Source organism: Amia ocellicauda, chromosome 19 (genome assembly GCF_036373705.1).
Source record: "Amia ocellicauda isolate fAmiCal2 chromosome 19, fAmiCal2.hap1, whole genome shotgun sequence".
NCBI lineage: Eukaryota > Metazoa > Chordata > Actinopteri > Amiiformes > Amiidae > Amia > Amia ocellicauda.
Genome location: NC_089868.1, coordinates 1,264,073 through 1,282,715, shown reverse-complemented (window position 1 = coordinate 1,282,715; position 18,643 = coordinate 1,264,073). Strand labels below are relative to the sequence as shown.

At 40.4% G+C, this 18,643-nt stretch overlaps 6 non-coding genes across 6 annotated transcripts; all 6 read left to right on the top strand.

Annotated features, from left to right (window-relative positions):
- The first annotated feature begins 5,727 nt into the window (after nt 1–5,727).
- trnaw-cca (transfer RNA tryptophan (anticodon CCA)) lies at nt 5,728–5,799 on the top strand. Its single transcript has one exon. It is a non-coding gene; the product is annotated as a tRNA-Trp (tRNA).
- Nucleotides 5,800–6,804: 1,005 nt separating this feature from the next.
- Nucleotides 6,805–6,876, top strand: trnap-agg (transfer RNA proline (anticodon AGG)). Its single transcript has one exon. It is a non-coding gene; the product is annotated as a tRNA-Pro (tRNA).
- A 2,546-nt stretch (nt 6,877–9,422) lies between these two features.
- Nucleotides 9,423–9,494, top strand: trnaw-cca (transfer RNA tryptophan (anticodon CCA)). Its single transcript has one exon. It is a non-coding gene; the product is annotated as a tRNA-Trp (tRNA).
- Nucleotides 9,495–11,929: 2,435 nt separating this feature from the next.
- Nucleotides 11,930–12,001, top strand: trnaw-cca (transfer RNA tryptophan (anticodon CCA)). The gene has a single exon. It is a non-coding gene; the product is annotated as a tRNA-Trp (tRNA).
- A 1,005-nt stretch (nt 12,002–13,006) lies between these two features.
- Nucleotides 13,007–13,078, top strand: trnap-agg (transfer RNA proline (anticodon AGG)). Its single transcript has one exon. It is a non-coding gene; the product is annotated as a tRNA-Pro (tRNA).
- Nucleotides 13,079–17,942: 4,864 nt separating this feature from the next.
- Nucleotides 17,943–18,014, top strand: trnap-agg (transfer RNA proline (anticodon AGG)). The gene has a single exon. It is a non-coding gene; the product is annotated as a tRNA-Pro (tRNA).
- The last annotated feature ends 629 nt before the right edge of the window (nt 18,015–18,643 follow it).

The window sequence follows — 18,643 nt, the reverse complement described above, 5'->3', positions numbered from 1 at the left end:
TAACAATCATCTACAAGCCTACATATACCAGCATGATTTCATACAATGTGCACGATATGTAGTCCATGTCTGTCTCTCTGTCTCTCTAGATATATGTTTATAATTGAGTTGATGATAGTTGCATCTGTGCGCCAAACTGTGTCTGAGCAGCAGACTGTAACTTGAAATAATTGCATGAAAATGTCTGTATCTTCTTAATTTTATGCAGGTTAGTTCAGCTAGTAAGAAAGGTCACTATCTTTTTTATCTCTTTCTGTAACTAAACCATTCAGTCTTTCTACATGATGCCGTAAATCCAACATTTCCCCAATTCGCTCCCTGCGAGAAGACAATGCGATGTGCAATGAAAGTGATAGCCTGTCACTTGGCACTTCAGTTCTGCGTACCACCAAGTCTTATTAGACTCCTTAGTTCTAACTGCAAGTTCTCTGCCATGTCCATGAAAGGGGATTGAGTCCGTATTGAACCATTATCTAAAACACAAAACTATGAGATAGCTTTCGTGATCTATTGGTGCGCATCGCTGCCTTCCGAGTAGTGGCCAGTACTACTACTACTAAAGGTAATTATATTAAGGAACGAATGAACGAAAGAGAGAGTATCATTACTCAGTACACTTAGAGGCTATGTGTGTACTAGTAACTTGTTACTTGATTTAAGTCACGAAAAGTCCCATCCAACGTCAGTCCCATCCTATGTAATGTGTGATGTCCAGAGCCGGCCCTAGCCATTTGGGGGCCATATGCGAGATTTGATAGTAGCCCCAGAACCATCCCCCCTCTCGATGAAAAACATTTTAGTGGTGCCCATGTTTATGGCGTATAGAGAATGTTTAGTTAAAACTAAAATAAACACAAACATTTAAATAATGCACATCACAGAACATGTATTGCACTTTAACATTCACTGTACTTGTTGAAGTAATTGATGTAATAATCAATACAAATGTAAATAGTGCACTATGCATATTGAAATCAGAGCAATAACTAATAAACTGTTAAAGGTAAAATAACATCCACACCAAAAATACTCAATACTGAAAATACTATAGTGCACAAAAAACTGAATTTAAATAATACAATACTATGAAAAATCATTAGCTGACAACTGGCAAACTACTGCAGTACTTAACTACTAGCTGATCATTATCATCATTTGGATGGCAACTGGCAGTAGGCTAGGTAGCAAAGTGAGCTGGATTATTACTTTATAATGATATATAATTTATAAAGACATGTATATTCCTCACAAAGTTATGACTTAAAGTCCCACTGCTTGGAATTTAGAAAACACAGAATATCACTAAAGTTCACCTGACATTATGTTTATGAACTCCACCACAATATACATTATATCCATCATATTTACATTACATTTAGCATACATATCCCTGACGCGTGTATTGACCTCACTGGAGACAATATGCTCGAGTCACAGATTAAATGCCCCTGGTCTTAGTGGTCTTAGTTTATTGCACTAGAGACGAGTTGTTTACCCGCAGCCCTGCACAGGGCAAAGGACTGTCTTGTGCATTGCGCCTTGTTTAATACTTTGTTTTAATGATCTTACCGAGTGGTTTTTTACGTCACTGGTGGGGCTACAAAGCCATGAATCGAAGTGTTTTATCAAGTTAGGATTAAAACACGATGTACAGTACTGAACAGTGTACAACAGACCCACAACAATTTAGAGAGCATAATGATAAAGGAAACCACTGATCTGCATTAACCATGAAACGTCCATCAGCAATGTACTTTACCTTGAAACCCACAATAAATGGACCAGACCGTTACCTTGCATTTTTAAAATGCGTCCATTTCGGGAATGTTACATGGATACCATCATCTCAGACGTTAGATTTTGCACGTAAACTGTGGGCTTAGATCGTGGAAAATTGTGCATGTTTTCAAAATTTCTACGCCATTTACTGGTGTTCTTGGGATGCTCCTTCTGTGTGACCGTATACCTCGAGTAAACGTTTACTCGGTCTGCTTGAGCAAGTGGGTTGAAATGACGTGTGTAAGCCGAAAGCCAGTAATGTATTTTGATACCAGACATTACAGCTTTCATGACCAGGGGCGCAGCGAGGATTTCAGGGCCCCATGAAAGTAAAAAAGGTAGCTACCGAAGTGTGACCCATCGGGAGGATAGCTAAACCCGGGGGTTATGCCTGTGAGGAGAGGTTGAGAGGTGGATGAGGAACCTCGCCACTTGATAGGTCCGGTCGTTGAGGTAGGAGGAGAAACAAGTGAGAGCAGTCCCAGAGATTCCAAGGTCAGCGAGGCAGGAGAGGAGGATGGAGTGATCGACGGTGTCAAATGTTGCGGAGAGACCAAGGAGGATGAGGATTGAGGAGAGGGAGGCTGCCCGAGCACAGTTGAGGGAGTCAGTGACTGCCAGGAGAGCAGTCTCAGTGGTGTGAGCGGTGTTTGGAAGGCGGATTGCAGAGGATCAAGAAGTGAGAGATGGGAAAGGAATGCAGAGAGCTGACAGTGGAAAGTGAATAAATAAAACAAAACAAGAAGCAATAAAAAACACACAAAACAAATACCAAAATAGGCTAACGCCCATTGCTAGTGATGCAATAAAGGGACACTGTTTGGAATGAATGAGAATTGTGCATTCTTACCGATGCCCCACAACGATCACACCTTTTGATCGATCAGCTATTTAACTCTTTCATCAACCTCCATTACCTATAACATAATTTTGAGAAATGTACTTTTTCTTTCAAGTGTGCTGCAGGAAACATCCACTTATTTATAATTCGTTTTATGTCACTTGTTTGCTGCAAGAAAGGCAAGGCGAGTAAGGCTGTAGAACACTGCTACATTATGCATCTTGCACTATGGTGTCGGTAATATAGTTTTTTCGTGCAATACTTATTTATATTGTATTCATAATTCGTTTTGTCACTTGTTTCTTGCATACTGTTTTTATTTTGTGTGGTTTTTTCTTGTTTCAAAAATAAAGAAAATCTAAGACATTAAGCTATTCAGATTCTGTGTGAGTGTATGAACACAATGATCGGTGGTGGAATTGGCTGCGATGCCAGGGGCACCAGCTAAAATCTTGCCTAGAGCATCAAATTGGTCAGGGCCGGCCCAGGGCGGAATGACTGATGTGCGGTCCTAATTAATCGGCTACGTAAATCATTCCTTTTCAACCGAACCTGTAACGCTCAAATAATTAATCTGTATAATTTAAATCTATAATCTCTATGAATTATTCCTCTCAGAAAAGCTACTGGGTCTGGATCACTACTGGATCTGTTAGGAACTGCGCCGTCATTGTTGGGGGACACAGTCAGCTGTCATTTAACTGGGCAGATGAAATACAGTCAGATTGTTAGCCATCTAACTTCAAGTTAACCTGACAGGGAGCAGGTTTGAGATGCTGGACATGCTGCTCTGGAAACATAGCTGGCTGAACTTTAAACTCGCTACGGAGAATGGAAAATCCCGAGTTAATGCCAAGTTATCCTGAAACTTAGCCGGCTAACCTACTTATCCAAGTAGGAAGAACACACCCAGGTGCCTATATGTTGTTGGTTTCTTTACAATGCTTGTGTAACTTAATAATATATATACTTTTCCTTGTGCAGAAAACATATCGGCACAATTCGAACTTATGCACGTTTTATTGTAGAATACTACTACTAATAATAATAATTACAATTATTATGATAATAAACACGAAACAGAGACTGATTAGCATACGTTGAGGTTATCAACAAAGCTATTAACTCTTTACCATAATGCATTTTTACTATTAAGTTGTATCTGAAGCATATCATCTTTCGTGAAACTTGATTTGATTGTGTACTTACCCAGCGTTACTTTTCACTTTTCTGTATGTGCACATATTCCTGTTATCCACAAACCACTGTAGTTATTTAAAGCAACTAAACACAATAACTTCATCGTCACTCTTGTAACATTAAAACCCAATATTCACTGGCGCTGTTTAATCTGTGAATAACTAGGTGAGTGCATGTTTTTTCAGACAATGGCCAATTCTACCTGTTCACCAAAAGCAAGCATGTGCAAATATGTACATTTATTATTTGGACCTTATTATATTAAACCTATTGTAAAATAAAATACAATATTAGTAAAGGCAAATACACTCACCTAAAGGATTATTAGATACACCTGTTCAATTTCTCATTAATGCAATTATCTAACCAACCAATCACATGGCAGTTGCTTCAATGCATTTAGGGGTGTGGTCCTGGTCAAGACAATCTCCTGAACTCCAAACTGAATGTCTGAATGGGAAAGAAAGGTGATTTAAGCAATTGTGAGCGTGGCATGGTTGTTGGTGCCAGACGGGCCGGTCTGAGTATTTCACAATCTGCTCAGTTACTGGGATTTTCACGCACAACCATTTCTAGGGTTTACAAAGAATGGTGTGAAAAGGGAAAAACAGCCAGTATGCGGCAGTCCTGTGGGCGAAAATGTCTTGTTGATGCTAGAGGTCAGAGGAGAATGGGCCGACTGATTCAAGCTGATAGAAGAGCAACTTTGACTGAAATAACCACTCGTTACAACCGAGGTATGCAGCAAAGCATTTGTGAAGCCACAACACGTACAACCTTGAGGCGGATGGGCTACAACAGCAGAAGACCCCACCGGGTACCACTCATCTCCACTACAAATAGGAAAAAGAGGCTACAATTTGCACAAGCTCACCAAAATTGGACAGTTGAAGACTGGAAAAATGTTGCCTGGTCTGATGAGTCTCGATTTCTGTTGAGACCTTCAGATGGTAGAGTCAGAATTTGGCGTAAACAGAATGAGAACATGGATCCATCATGCCTTGTTACCACTGTGCAGGCTGGTGGTGGTGTAATGGTGTAATGGTGTGGGGGATGTTTTCTTGGCACACTTTAGTCCCCTTAGTGCCAATTGGGCATCGTTTAAATGCCACGGCCTAAATGAGCATGTCCATCCCTTTATGACCACCATGTACCCATCCTCTGATGGCTACTTCCAGCAGGATAATGCACCATGTCACAAAGGTCGAATCATTTCAAATTGGTTTCTTGAACATGACAATGAGTTCACTGTACTAAACTGGCCCCCACAGTCACCAGATCTCAACCCAATAGAGCATCTTTGGGATGTGGTGGAACGGGAGCTTCGTGCCCTGGATGTGCATCCCACAAATCTCGATCAACTGCAAGATGCTATCCTATCAATATGGGCCAACATTTCTAAAGAATGCTGTCAGCACCTTGTTGAATCATGGCCACGTAGAATAAAGGCAGTTCTGAAGGCGAAAGGGGGTCAAACACAGTATTAGTATGTTGTTCCTAATAATCCTTTAGGTGAGTGTATAAACGGAATATATTTGTTATAAATATAACAGATATAGTTTTATATTCACTGTATTTTCCATTTTATGGGATTCCAGAATAATTTCTGTATCAAATTTAAACTACTGAGATATCATTTTAAAGATATAGGAAAGACCAAACACATGTGCAGTATCCGTTTTTTTTTTCTTTCTTTCTGTAATTTCTGCTTTAAGTTTAACTTGGTATTCACGTCATGCCATGTGTTCTGTGTCATGCTCACTGTCACTATCTCTTTAGCATTATGTTTAACTTCTTCATCACTTCAATGCTTCAGTTGCCCATTCATTAACCTAATGGTCACTAGCAAAACATCACCATAGTTCACAATATTTTTCCTTGACGTCCTGTGTTAACTGAAGTTTAAGGACCTCGTGGCGCAACGGTAGCGCGTCTGACTCCAGATCAGAAGGTTGTGTGTTCAAATCACGTCGGGGTCAGTCTTTTACTCTACATTCCCTGTAATATCACTCAATAATTCCTGCTGTGGAGAGTGTTATTAATATCCTAGAATGCAAACGTTGTTAGTCTAAGTAACATGAATCTACACCCGAGAGGATGCATAAAATGTCAGTCTGGTCTCCTGCACATTGAAATTATATTTGATTTTAAGAATCCGTATCGTTTGTTATATTTCAATCTGCCTTGTAATAGGCTATTAACAGTGGACTGTCACAATCCGTGTTTATTCACCTGCTGTATAGCTCCCTTTTATGTATTTCTTGTGCTTTCGATTACCGCCTACCCCATACTGTCTCACTTTCTGATCCATGGTCGACACAATTCAAGCTATTGCGACCCTACTAAGCCTGCACTTACCGCTGTTTTCACTAACACACTTCTGGTGAACCGTTGCGCATGAACAGATGACGAATAAATGGCCTTACACTAGTATCCCACAGCACCAGCTTCGTCTGTAGAAAAACAAAGGTTCCTCTGCCTGCTGCAGGATACCCACATCACACTTGACTCGCAGACCTTTACTGCGCCCTCTTGCTTCACGTGGGCCGTGCTCCCAGAAGCGCTGTAACATACATGTGCACTTGCGTGCAAAAGTATTCGGTATTACATTTATTTGACGTGTTCATTGCTTGAATATACTTTAAAAGCTAATACACTCCTCTCTATGCTCACCAACAACAATGTTGGCGACGATGACGGCTAAAGTAAGGAGAAATAGAAATGCCACTTCCATTCACTCCAATTACTATTGTTGTTATTATTACAAGGGAAAACTATGACCCTTGGTCATCAGTGTCTTGGGCGGACAGTTATGTCATTTAACAACATCCAAGATACCCGAGCCATCGGTCAGTCAGCACCGCTAGATGGCGGCAGTCAGACACTCATGCAATGTTTGAAGCAGAAAGCGTTCAAATAGAGGAGCGCACAACTCTCTACGTGGCACCGATGTTAACTAGTTTTCACAGAAACCTGTGCTATGTGGCTCGTTGGTCTAGGGGTATGATTCTCGCTTAGGGTGCGAGAGGTCCCGGGTTCAAATCCCGGACGAGCCCTTTGTTTTAGTCTTCTCTCATTCATTTTCATTTTCTCAGCAAAGCACCCTTGACAGGGTACTTTTGCCAACATGAAAAACATTTCCTTCATGTATCATGACTTCATTATGGTAATATCTCATTTCGTATGTTTCCAAATAGGCCTCTTAACAATCATCTACAAGCCTACATATACCAGCATGATTTCATACTATGTGCACGATATGTAGTCCATGTCTGTCTCTCTGTCTCTCTAGATATATGTTTATAATTGAGTTGATGATAGTTGCATCTGTGCACCAAACTGTGTCTGAGCAGCAGACTGTAACTTGAAATAATTGCATGAAAATGTCTGTATCTTCTTAATTTTATGCAGGTTAGTTCAGCTAGTAAGGAAGGTCACTATCTTTTTTATCTTTTTCTGTAACTAAACCATTCAGTCTTTCTACATGATGCCGTAAATCCAACATTTCCCCAATTCGCTCCCTGCGAGAAGACAATGCGGTGTGCAATGAAAGTGATAGCCTGTCACTTGGCACTTCAGTTCTGCGTACCACCAAGTCTTATTAGACTCCTTAGTTCTAACTAAAAGTTCCCTGCCATGTCCATGAAAGGGGATTGAGTCCGTATTGAACCATTATCTAAAACTTGATTTGATTGTGTACTTACCCAGCGTTACTTTTCACTTTTCTGTATGTGCACATATTCCTGTTATCCACAAACCACTGTAGTTATTTAAAGCAACTAAACACAATAACTTCATCGTCACTCTTGTAACATTAAAACCCAATATTCACTGGCGCTGTTTAATCTGTGAATAACTAGGTGAGTGCATGTTTTTTCAGACAATGGCCAATTCTACCTGTTCACCAAAAGCAAGCATGTGCAAATATGTACATTTATTATTTGGACCTTATTATATTAAACCTATTGTAAAATAAAATACAATATTAGTAAAGGCAAATACACTCACCTAAAGGATTATTAGATACACCTGTTCAATTTCTCATTAATGCAATTATCTAACCAACCAATCACATGGCAGTTGCTTCAATGCATTTAGGGGTGTGGTCCTGGTCAAGACAATCTCCTGAACTCCAAACTGAATGTCTGAATGGGAAAGAAAGGTGATTTAAGCAATTGTGAGCGTGGCATGGTTGTTGGTGCCAGACGGGCCGGTCTGAGTATTTCACAATCTGCTCAGTTACTGGGATTTTCACGCACAACCATTTCTAGGGTTTACAAAGAATGGTGTGAAAAGGGAAAAACAGCCAGTATGCGGCAGTCCTGTGGGCGAAAATGTCTTGTTGATGCTAGAGGTCAGAGGAGAATGGGCCGACTGATTCAAGCTGATAGAAGAGCAACTTTGACTGAAATAACCACTCGTTACAACCGAGGTATGCAGCAAAGCATTTGTGAAGCCACAACACGTACAACCTTGAGGCGGATGGGCTACAACAGCAGAAGACCCCACCGGGTACCACTCATCTCCACTACAAATAGGAAAAAGAGGCTACAATTTGCACAAGCTCACCAAAATTGGACAGTTGAAGACTGGAAAAATGTTGCCTGGTCTGATGAGTCTCGATTTCTGTTGAGACCTTCAGATGGTAGAGTCAGAATTTGGCGTAAACAGAATGAGAACATGGATCCATCATGCCTTGTTACCACTGTGCAGGCTGGTGGTGGTGTAATGGTGTAATGGTGTGGGGGATGTTTTCTTGGCACACTTTAGTCCCCTTAGTGCCAATTGGGCATCGTTTAAATGCCACGGCCTAAATGAGCATGTCCATCCCTTTATGACCACCATGTACCCATCCTCTGATGGCTACTTCCAGCAGGATAATGCACCATGTCACAAAGGTCGAATCATTTCAAATTGGTTTCTTGAACATGACAATGAGTTCACTGTACTAAACTGGCCCCCACAGTCACCAGATCTCAACCCAATAGAGCATCTTTGGGATGTGGTGGAACGGGAGCTTCGTGCCCTGGATGTGCATCCCACAAATCTCGATCAACTGCAAGATGCTATCCTATCAATATGGGCCAACATTTCTAAAGAATGCTGTCAGCACCTTGTTGAATCATGGCCACGTAGAATAAAGGCAGTTCTGAAGGCGAAAGGGGGTCAAACACAGTATTAGTATGTTGTTCCTAATAATCCTTTAGGTGAGTGTATAAACGGAATATATTTGTTATAAATATAACAGATATAGTTTTATATTCACTGTATTTTCCATTTTATGGGATTCCAGAATAATTTCTGTATCAAATTTAAACTACTGAGATATCATTTTAAAGATATAGGAAAGACCAAACACATGTGCAGTATCCGTTTTTTTTTTCTTTCTTTCTGTAATTTCTGCTTTAAGTTTAACTTGGTATTCACGTCATGCCATGTGTTCTGTGTCATGCTCACTGTCACTATCTCTTTAGCATTATGTTTAACTTCTTCATCACTTCAATGCTTCAGTTGCCCATTCATTAACCTAATGGTCACTAGCAAAACATCACCATAGTTCACAATATTTTTCCTTGACGTCCTGTGTTAACTGAAGTTTAAGGACCTCGTGGCGCAACGGTAGCGCGTCTGACTCCAGATCAGAAGGTTGTGTGTTCAAATCACGTCGGGGTCAGTCTTTTACTCTACATTCCCTGTAATATCACTCAATAATTCCTGCTGTGGAGAGTGTTATTAATATCCTAGAATGCAAACGTTGTTAGTCTAAGTAACATGAATCTACACCCGAGAGGATGCATAAAATGTCAGTCTGGTCTCCTGCACATTGAAATTATATTTGATTTTAAGAATCCGTATCGTTTGTTATATTTCAATCTGCCTTGTAATGAAAATGTCTGTATCTTCTTAATTTTATGCAGGTTAGTTCAGCTAGTAAGGAAGGTCACTATCTTTTTTATCTTTTTCTGTAACTAAACCATTCAGTCTTTCTACATGATGCCGTAAATCCAACATTTCCCCAATTCGCTCCCTGCGAGAAGACAATGCGGTGTGCAATGAAAGTGATAGCCTGTCACTTGGCACTTCAGTTCTGCGTACCACCAAGTCTTATTAGACTCCTTAGTTCTAACTAAAAGTTCCCTGCCATGTCCATGAAAGGGGATTGAGTCCGTATTGAACCATTATCTAAAACTTGATTTGATTGTGTACTTACCCAGCGTTACTTTTCACTTTTCTGTATGTGCACATATTCCTGTTATCCACAAACCACTGTAGTTATTTAAAGCAACTAAACACAATAACTTCATCGTCACTCTTGTAACATTAAAACCCAATATTCACTGGCGCTGTTTAATCTGTGAATAACTAGGTGAGTGCATGTTTTTTCAGACAATGGCCAATTCTACCTGTTCACCAAAAGCAAGCATGTGCAAATATGTACATTTATTATTTGGACCTTATTATATTAAACCTATTGTAAAATAAAATACAATATTAGTAAAGGCAAATACACTCACCTAAAGGATTATTAGATACACCTGTTCAATTTCTCATTAATGCAATTATCTAACCAACCAATCACATGGCAGTTGCTTCAATGCATTTAGGGGTGTGGTCCTGGTCAAGACAATCTCCTGAACTCCAAACTGAATGTCTGAATGGGAAAGAAAGGTGATTTAAGCAATTGTGAGCGTGGCATGGTTGTTGGTGCCAGACGGGCCGGTCTGAGTATTTCACAATCTGCTCAGTTACTGGGATTTTCACGCACAACCATTTCTAGGGTTTACAAAGAATGGTGTGAAAAGGGAAAAACAGCCAGTATGCGGCAGTCCTGTGGGCGAAAATGTCTTGTTGATGCTAGAGGTCAGAGGAGAATGGGCCGACTGATTCAAGCTGATAGAAGAGCAACTTTGACTGAAATAACCACTCGTTACAACCGAGGTATGCAGCAAAGCATTTGTGAAGCCACAACACGTACAACCTTGAGGCGGATGGGCTACAACAGCAGAAGACCCCACCGGGTACCACTCATCTCCACTACAAATAGGAAAAAGAGGCTACAATTTGCACAAGCTCACCAAAATTGGACAGTTGAAGACTGGAAAAATGTTGCCTGGTCTGATGAGTCTCGATTTCTGTTGAGACCTTCAGATGGTAGAGTCAGAATTTGGCGTAAACAGAATGAGAACATGGATCCATCATGCCTTGTTACCACTGTGCAGGCTGGTGGTGGTGTAATGGTGTAATGGTGTGGGGGATGTTTTCTTGGCACACTTTAGTCCCCTTAGTGCCAATTGGGCATCGTTTAAATGCCACGGCCTAAATGAGCATGTCCATCCCTTTATGACCACCATGTACCCATCCTCTGATGGCTACTTCCAGCAGGATAATGCACCATGTCACAAAGGTCGAATCATTTCAAATTGGTTTCTTGAACATGACAATGAGTTCACTGTACTAAACTGGCCCCCACAGTCACCAGATCTCAACCCAATAGAGCATCTTTGGGATGTGGTGGAACGGGAGCTTCGTGCCCTGGATGTGCATCCCACAAATCTCGATCAACTGCAAGATGCTATCCTATCAATATGGGCCAACATTTCTAAAGAATGCTGTCAGCACCTTGTTGAATCATGGCCACGTAGAATAAAGGCAGTTCTGAAGGCGAAAGGGGGTCAAACACAGTATTAGTATGTTGTTCCTAATAATCCTTTAGGTGAGTGTATAAACGGAATATATTTGTTATAAATATAACAGATATAGTTTTATATTCACTGTATTTTCCATTTTATGGGATTCCAGAATAATTTCTGTATCAAATTTAAACTACTGAGATATCATTTTAAAGATATAGGAAAGACCAAACACATGTGCAGTATCCGTTTTTTTTTTCTTTCTTTCTGTAATTTCTGCTTTAAGTTTAACTTGGTATTCACGTCATGCCATGTGTTCTGTGTCATGCTCACTGTCACTATCTCTTTAGCATTATGTTTAACTTCTTCATCACTTCAATGCTTCAGTTGCCCATTCATTAACCTAATGGTCACTAGCAAAACATCACCATAGTTCACAATATTTTTCCTTGACGTCCTGTGTTAACTGAAGTTTAAGGACCTCGTGGCGCAACGGTAGCGCGTCTGACTCCAGATCAGAAGGTTGTGTGTTCAAATCACGTCGGGGTCAGTCTTTTACTCTACATTCCCTGTAATATCACTCAATAATTCCTGCTGTGGAGAGTGTTATTAATATCCTAGAATGCAAACGTTGTTAGTCTAAGTAACATGAATCTACACCCGAGAGGATGCATAAAATGTCAGTCTGGTCTCCTGCACATTGAAATTATATTTGATTTTAAGAATCCGTATCGTTTGTTATATTTCAATCTGCCTTGTAATAGGCTATTAACAGTGGACTGTCACAATCCGTGTTTATTCACCTGCTGTATAGCTCCCTTTTATGTATTTCTTGTGCTTTCGATTACCGCCTACCCCATACTGTCTCACTTTCTGATCCATGGTCGACACAATTCAAGCTATTGCGACCCTACTAAGCCTGCACTTACCGCTGTTTTCACTAACACACTTCTGGTGAACCGTTGCGCATGAACAGATGACGAATAAATGGCCTTACACTAGTATCCCACAGCACCAGCTTCGTCTGTAGAAAAACAAAGGTTCCTCTCCCTGCTGCAGGATACCCACATCACACTTGACTCGCAGACCTTTACTGCGCCCTCTTGCTTCACGTGGGCCGTGCTCCCAGAAGCGCTGTAACATACATGTGCACTTGCGTGCAAAAGTATTCGGTATTACATTTATTTGACGTGTTCATTGCTTGAATATACTTTAAAAGCTAATACACTCCTCTCTATGCTCACCAACAACAATGTTGGCGACGATGACGGCTAAAGTAAGGAGAAATAGAAATGCCACTTCCATTCACTCCAATTACTATTGTTGTTATTATTACAAGGGAAAACTATGACCCTTGGTCATCAGTGTCTTGGGCGGACAGTTATGTCATTTAACAACATCCAAGATACCCGAGCCATCGGTCAGTCAGCACCGCTAGATGGCGGCAGTCAGACACTCATGCAATGTTTGAAGCAGAAAGCGTTCAAATAGAGGAGCGCACAACTCTCTACGTGGCACCGATGTTAACTAGTTTTCACAGAAACCTGTGCTATGTGGCTCGTTGGTCTAGGGGTATGATTCTCGCTTAGGGTGCGAGAGGTCCCGGGTTCAAATCCCGGACGAGCCCTTTGTTTTAGTCTTCTCTCATTCATTTTCATTTTCTCAGCAAAGCACCCTTGACAGGGTACTTTTGCCAACATGAAAAACATTTCCTTCATGTATCATGACTTCATTATGGTAATATCTCATTTCGTATGTTTCCAAATAGGCCTCTTAACAATCATCTACAAGCCTACATATACCAGCATGATTTCATACTATGTGCACGATATGTAGTCCATGTCTGTCTCTCTGTCTCTCTAGATATATGTTTATAATTGAGTTGATGATAGTTGCATCTGTGCACCAAACTGTGTCTGAGCAGCAGACTGTAACTTGAAATAATTGCATGAAAATGTCTGTATCTTCTTAATTTTATGCAGGTTAGTTCAGCTAGTAAGGAAGGTCACTATCTTTTTTATCTTTTTCTGTAACTAAACCATTCAGTCTTTCTACATGATGCCGTAAATCCAACATTTCCCCAATTCGCTCCCTGCGAGAAGACAATGCGGTGTGCAATGAAAGTGATAGCCTGTCACTTGGCACTTCAGTTCTGCGTACCACCAAGTCTTATTAGACTCCTTAGTTCTAACTAAAAGTTCCCTGCCATGTCCATGAAAGGGGATTGAGTCCGTATTGAACCATTATCTAAAACTTGATTTGATTGTGTACTTACCCAGCGTTACTTTTCACTTTTCTGTATGTGCACATATTCCTGTTATCCACAAACCACTGTAGTTATTTAAAGCAACTAAACACAATAACTTCATCGTCACTCTTGTAACATTAAAACCCAATATTCACTGGCGCTGTTTAATCTGTGAATAACTAGGTGAGTGCATGTTTTTTCAGACAATGGCCAATTCTACCTGTTCACCAAAAGCAAGCATGTGCAAATATGTACATTTATTATTTGGACCTTATTATATTAAACCTATTGTAAAATAAAATACAATATTAGTAAAGGCAAATACACTCACCTAAAGGATTATTAGATACACCTGTTCAATTTCTCATTAATGCAATTATCTAACCAACCAATCACATGGCAGTTGCTTCAATGCATTTAGGGGTGTGGTCCTGGTCAAGACAATCTCCTGAACTCCAAACTGAATGTCTGAATGGGAAAGAAAGGTGATTTAAGCAATTGTGAGCGTGGCATGGTTGTTGGTGCCAGACGGGCCGGTCTGAGTATTTCACAATCTGCTCAGTTACTGGGATTTTCACGCACAACCATTTCTAGGGTTTACAAAGAATGGTGTGAAAAGGGAAAAACAGCCAGTATGCGGCAGTCCTGTGGGCGAAAATGTCTTGTTGATGCTAGAGGTCAGAGGAGAATGGGCCGACTGATTCAAGCTGATAGAAGAGCAACTTTGACTGAAATAACCACTCGTTACAACCGAGGTATGCAGCAAAGCATTTGTGAAGCCACAACACGTACAACCTTGAGGCGGATGGGCTACAACAGCAGAAGACCCCACCGGGTACCACTCATCTCCACTACAAATAGGAAAAAGAGGCTACAATTTGCACAAGCTCACCAAAATTGGACAGTTGAAGACTGGAAAAATGTTGCCTGGTCTGATGAGTCTCGATTTCTGTTGAGACCTTCAGATGGTAGAGTCAGAATTTGGCGTAAACAGAATGAGAACATGGATCCATCATGCCTTGTTACCACTGTGCAGGCTGGTGGTGGTGTAATGGTGTAATGGTGTGGGGGATGTTTTCTTGGCACACTTTAGTCCCCTTAGTGCCAATTGGGCATCGTTTAAATGCCACGGCCTAAATGAGCATGTCCATCCCTTTATGACCACCATGTACCCATCCTCTGATGGCTACTTCCAGCAGGATAATGCACCATGTCACAAAGGTCGAATCATTTCAAATTGGTTTCTTGAACATGACAATGAGTTCACTGTACTAAACTGGCCCCCACAGTCACCAGATCTCAACCCAATAGAGCATCTTTGGGATGTGGTGGAACGGGAGCTTCGTGCCCTGGATGTGCATCCCACAAATCTCGATCAACTGCAAGATGCTATCCTATCAATATGGGCCAACATTTCTAAAGAATGCTGTCAGCACCTTGTTGAATCAATGCCACGTAGAATTAAGGCAGTTCTGAAGGCGAAAGGGGGTAAAACACAGTATTAGTATGTTGTTCCTAATAATCCTTTAGGTGAGTGTATAAACGGAATATATTTGTTATAAATATAACAGATATAGTTTTATATTCACTGTATTTTCCATTTTATGGGATTCCAGAATAATTTCTGTATCAAATTTAAACTACTGAGATATCATATTAAAGATATAGGAAAGACCAAACACATGTGCAGTATCCGTTTTTTTTTTCTTTCTTTCTGTAATTTCTGCTTTAAGTTTAACTTGGTATTCACGTCATGCCATGTGTTCTGTGTCATGCTCACTGTCACTATCTCTTTAGCATTATGTTTAACTTCTTCATCACTTCAATGCTTCAGTTGCCCATTCATTAACCTAATGGTCAAATCTCTAATATAAAAACCAAGCAGACTTCCTCTTTATGTTAAAAAGACAAAAAAGTTCAAACAAAAAAATACATTCGTGGAGGGTTCTGTTGGTCTCCTCCGGCAGCACCAGGAGCTGGAATGGGGCAGGCAATAGTCCACGTGTCCTAGTACGAAGTAATGAGGGGCTCCGACAAAAATTCAGCTTCTGCTCTGGTCCGGGTTTGGCAATACAAAGAAATTACAATGTCCATGTACAGTCCAAGAAAACAATGGCCGAGTTGAAAAAAAAAATGCAACAGAAAGACGTTGCATCAAAAGAGTTAATTAAAACCCAATGTCTTTGCTGTATAAAGTCCATTTGAGGCTAAAAATACTGATCCAAATCTTCAATAAGTCATCCTTTAATCCACAATGGGAATCCATAAAGGCAAAAAAGTTAACATTTAAATTCTAAAAGAGGATCTCTAAAATAAATGCTAAAAACAGGGGATGCCAGAGGAGGCATGAAAGTAACAGTATCCACAGGTTGTTCGTTCTTATCCTTTGAAACACTACTGTAGTTCAAAAAGCCTGTACGCTATCCCTTCTCTGGATACTCTCGCTAGCGTTGCAGAGGTCGCCTCAGCTCTCCTCTGGGTCTCTTAGCCCTTTCCGTTACTTGTCCATCAAGTCCTTCGTTCGCCTTTGGCTCCACGTTTCGTTCCCGTTGCTCTGCAATCCCGTCCCCCCCAGCTCCACCCCGGGAGCATTTTATCTCCAGCCTAACAGGTGCTCCTCATGGTCAATTATTAAATTTCGTAGAACCTGGCGAATAAGCGGGTACTCTCATGAATGCGTGATTAGCCATGTGTATATTTAAATCAATCAATCGTAAATAAAACTCGTGCATTTCCGTGAAGTGGGGCGGGACATTCAAAGTAAACAAACGTGATTTTAATGGGAATAATGTGATAATATAAGAGGTTTAAAGTGAATTAATAAAACAAAACAAAAAGCAATAAAAAACACACAAAACAAATACCAAAATACCATTGCTAGTGATGCAGTAAAGGGACACTGTTTGGAATGAATGAGAATTGTGCATTCTTACCGATGCCCCACAACGATCACACCTTTTGATCGATCAGCTATTTAACTCTTTCATCAACCTCCATTACCTATAACATAATTCTGAGAAATATACCTTTTCTTTCAAGTGTGCTGCAGGAAACATCCACTTATTTATAATTCGTTTTATGTCACTTGTTTGCTGCAAGAAAGGCAAGGCGGTAAGGCTGTAGAACACTGCTACATTATGCATCTTGCACTATGGTGTCGGTAATATAGTTTTTTCGTGCAATACTTATTTATATTGTATTCATAATTCGTTTTGTCACTTGTTTCTTGCATACTGTTTTTATTTTGTGTGTTTTTTTCTTGTTTCAAAAATAAAGAAAATCTAAGACATGAAGCTATGCAGTTTCTGTGTAAGTGTATGAACACAATGATCGGTGGTGGAATTGGCTGCGATGCCAGGGGCACCAGCTAAAATCTTGCCTAGGGCATCAAATTGGTCAGGGCCGGCCCAGGGCGGAATGACTGATGTGCGGTCCTAATTAATCGGCTACGTAAATCATTCCTTTCCGACCGAACCTGTAACGCTCAAATAAATAATATGTATAATTTATTTAGCCATCTAACTTCAAGTTAACCTGACACTGAGCAGGTTTGATTTTTGTTTGTCCGTGTTCCACCTCGGGGGGTAAATTCAATAAACTATGCGATAAATAAAAACTGACCTTTAAATAAACAGTATTCATCTATCGAGAATCTATGTTCATGGTTTGTATAGAAGTATTTCCACATATGCATCTGGACACTCGGGCAAGCCAGCTGAGAAGTCGCTCAAGTCGCCGCAGCTAAGTATCGCCTTTTTCTCTCGCGTTTCCTAGTTTAGTTAAGAGTTACATTGATTGTTTACGTGGTTTGTTTAGCTAAGAATGATATATCTTGCACCTGTTTTGTAGTAAGAGCAGCGACTGTTTGTTAGTGAATTTAGCAAGTTACTTATATATACTTTAAAAGCTAATACACTCCTCTCTATGCTCACCAACAACAATGTTGGCGACGATGACGGCTAAAGTAAGGAGAAATAGAAATGCCACTTCCATTCACTCCAATTACTATTGTTGTTATTATTACAAGGGAAAACTATGACCCTTGGTCATCAGTGTCTTGGGCGGACAGTTATGTCATTTAACAACATCCAAGATACCCGAGCCATCGGTCAGTCAGCACCGCTAGATGGCGGCAGTCAGACACTCATGCAATGTTTGAAGCAGAAAGCGTTCAAATAGAGGAGCGCACAACTCTCTACGTGGCACCGATGTTAACTAGTTTTCACAGAGAGCTGTTCTATGTGGCTCGTTGGTCTAGGGGTATGATTCTCGCTTAGGGTGCGAGAGGTCCCGGGTTCAAATCCCGGACGAGCCCTTTGTTTTAGTCTTCTCTCATTCAATTTCATTTTCTCAGCAAAGCACCCTTGACAGGGTACTTTTGCCAACATGAAAAACATTTCCTTAATGTATCATGACTTCATTATGGTAATATCTCATTTCGTATGTTTCCAAATAGGCCTCTTAACAATCATCTACAAGCCTACATATACCAGCATGATTTCATACAATGTGCACGATATGTAGTCCATGTCTGTCTCTCTGTCTCTCTAGATATATGTTTATAATTGAGTTGATGATAGTTGCATCTGTGCGCCAAACTGTGTCTGAGCAGCAGACTGTAACTTGAAATAATTGCATGAAAATGTCTGTATCTTCTTAATTTTATGCAGGTTAGTTCAGCTAGTAAGAAAGGTCACTATCTTTTTTATCTTTTTCTGTAACTAAACCATTCAGTCTTTCTACATGATGCCGTAAATCCAACATTTCCCCAATTCGCTCCCTGCGAGAAGACAATGCGGTGTGCAATGAAAGTGATAGCCTGTCACTTGGCACTTCAGTTCTGCGTACCACCAAGTCTTATTAGACTCCTTAGTTCTAACTAAAAGTTCCCTGCCATGTCCATGAAAGGGGATTGAGTCCGTATTGAACCATTATCTAAAACTT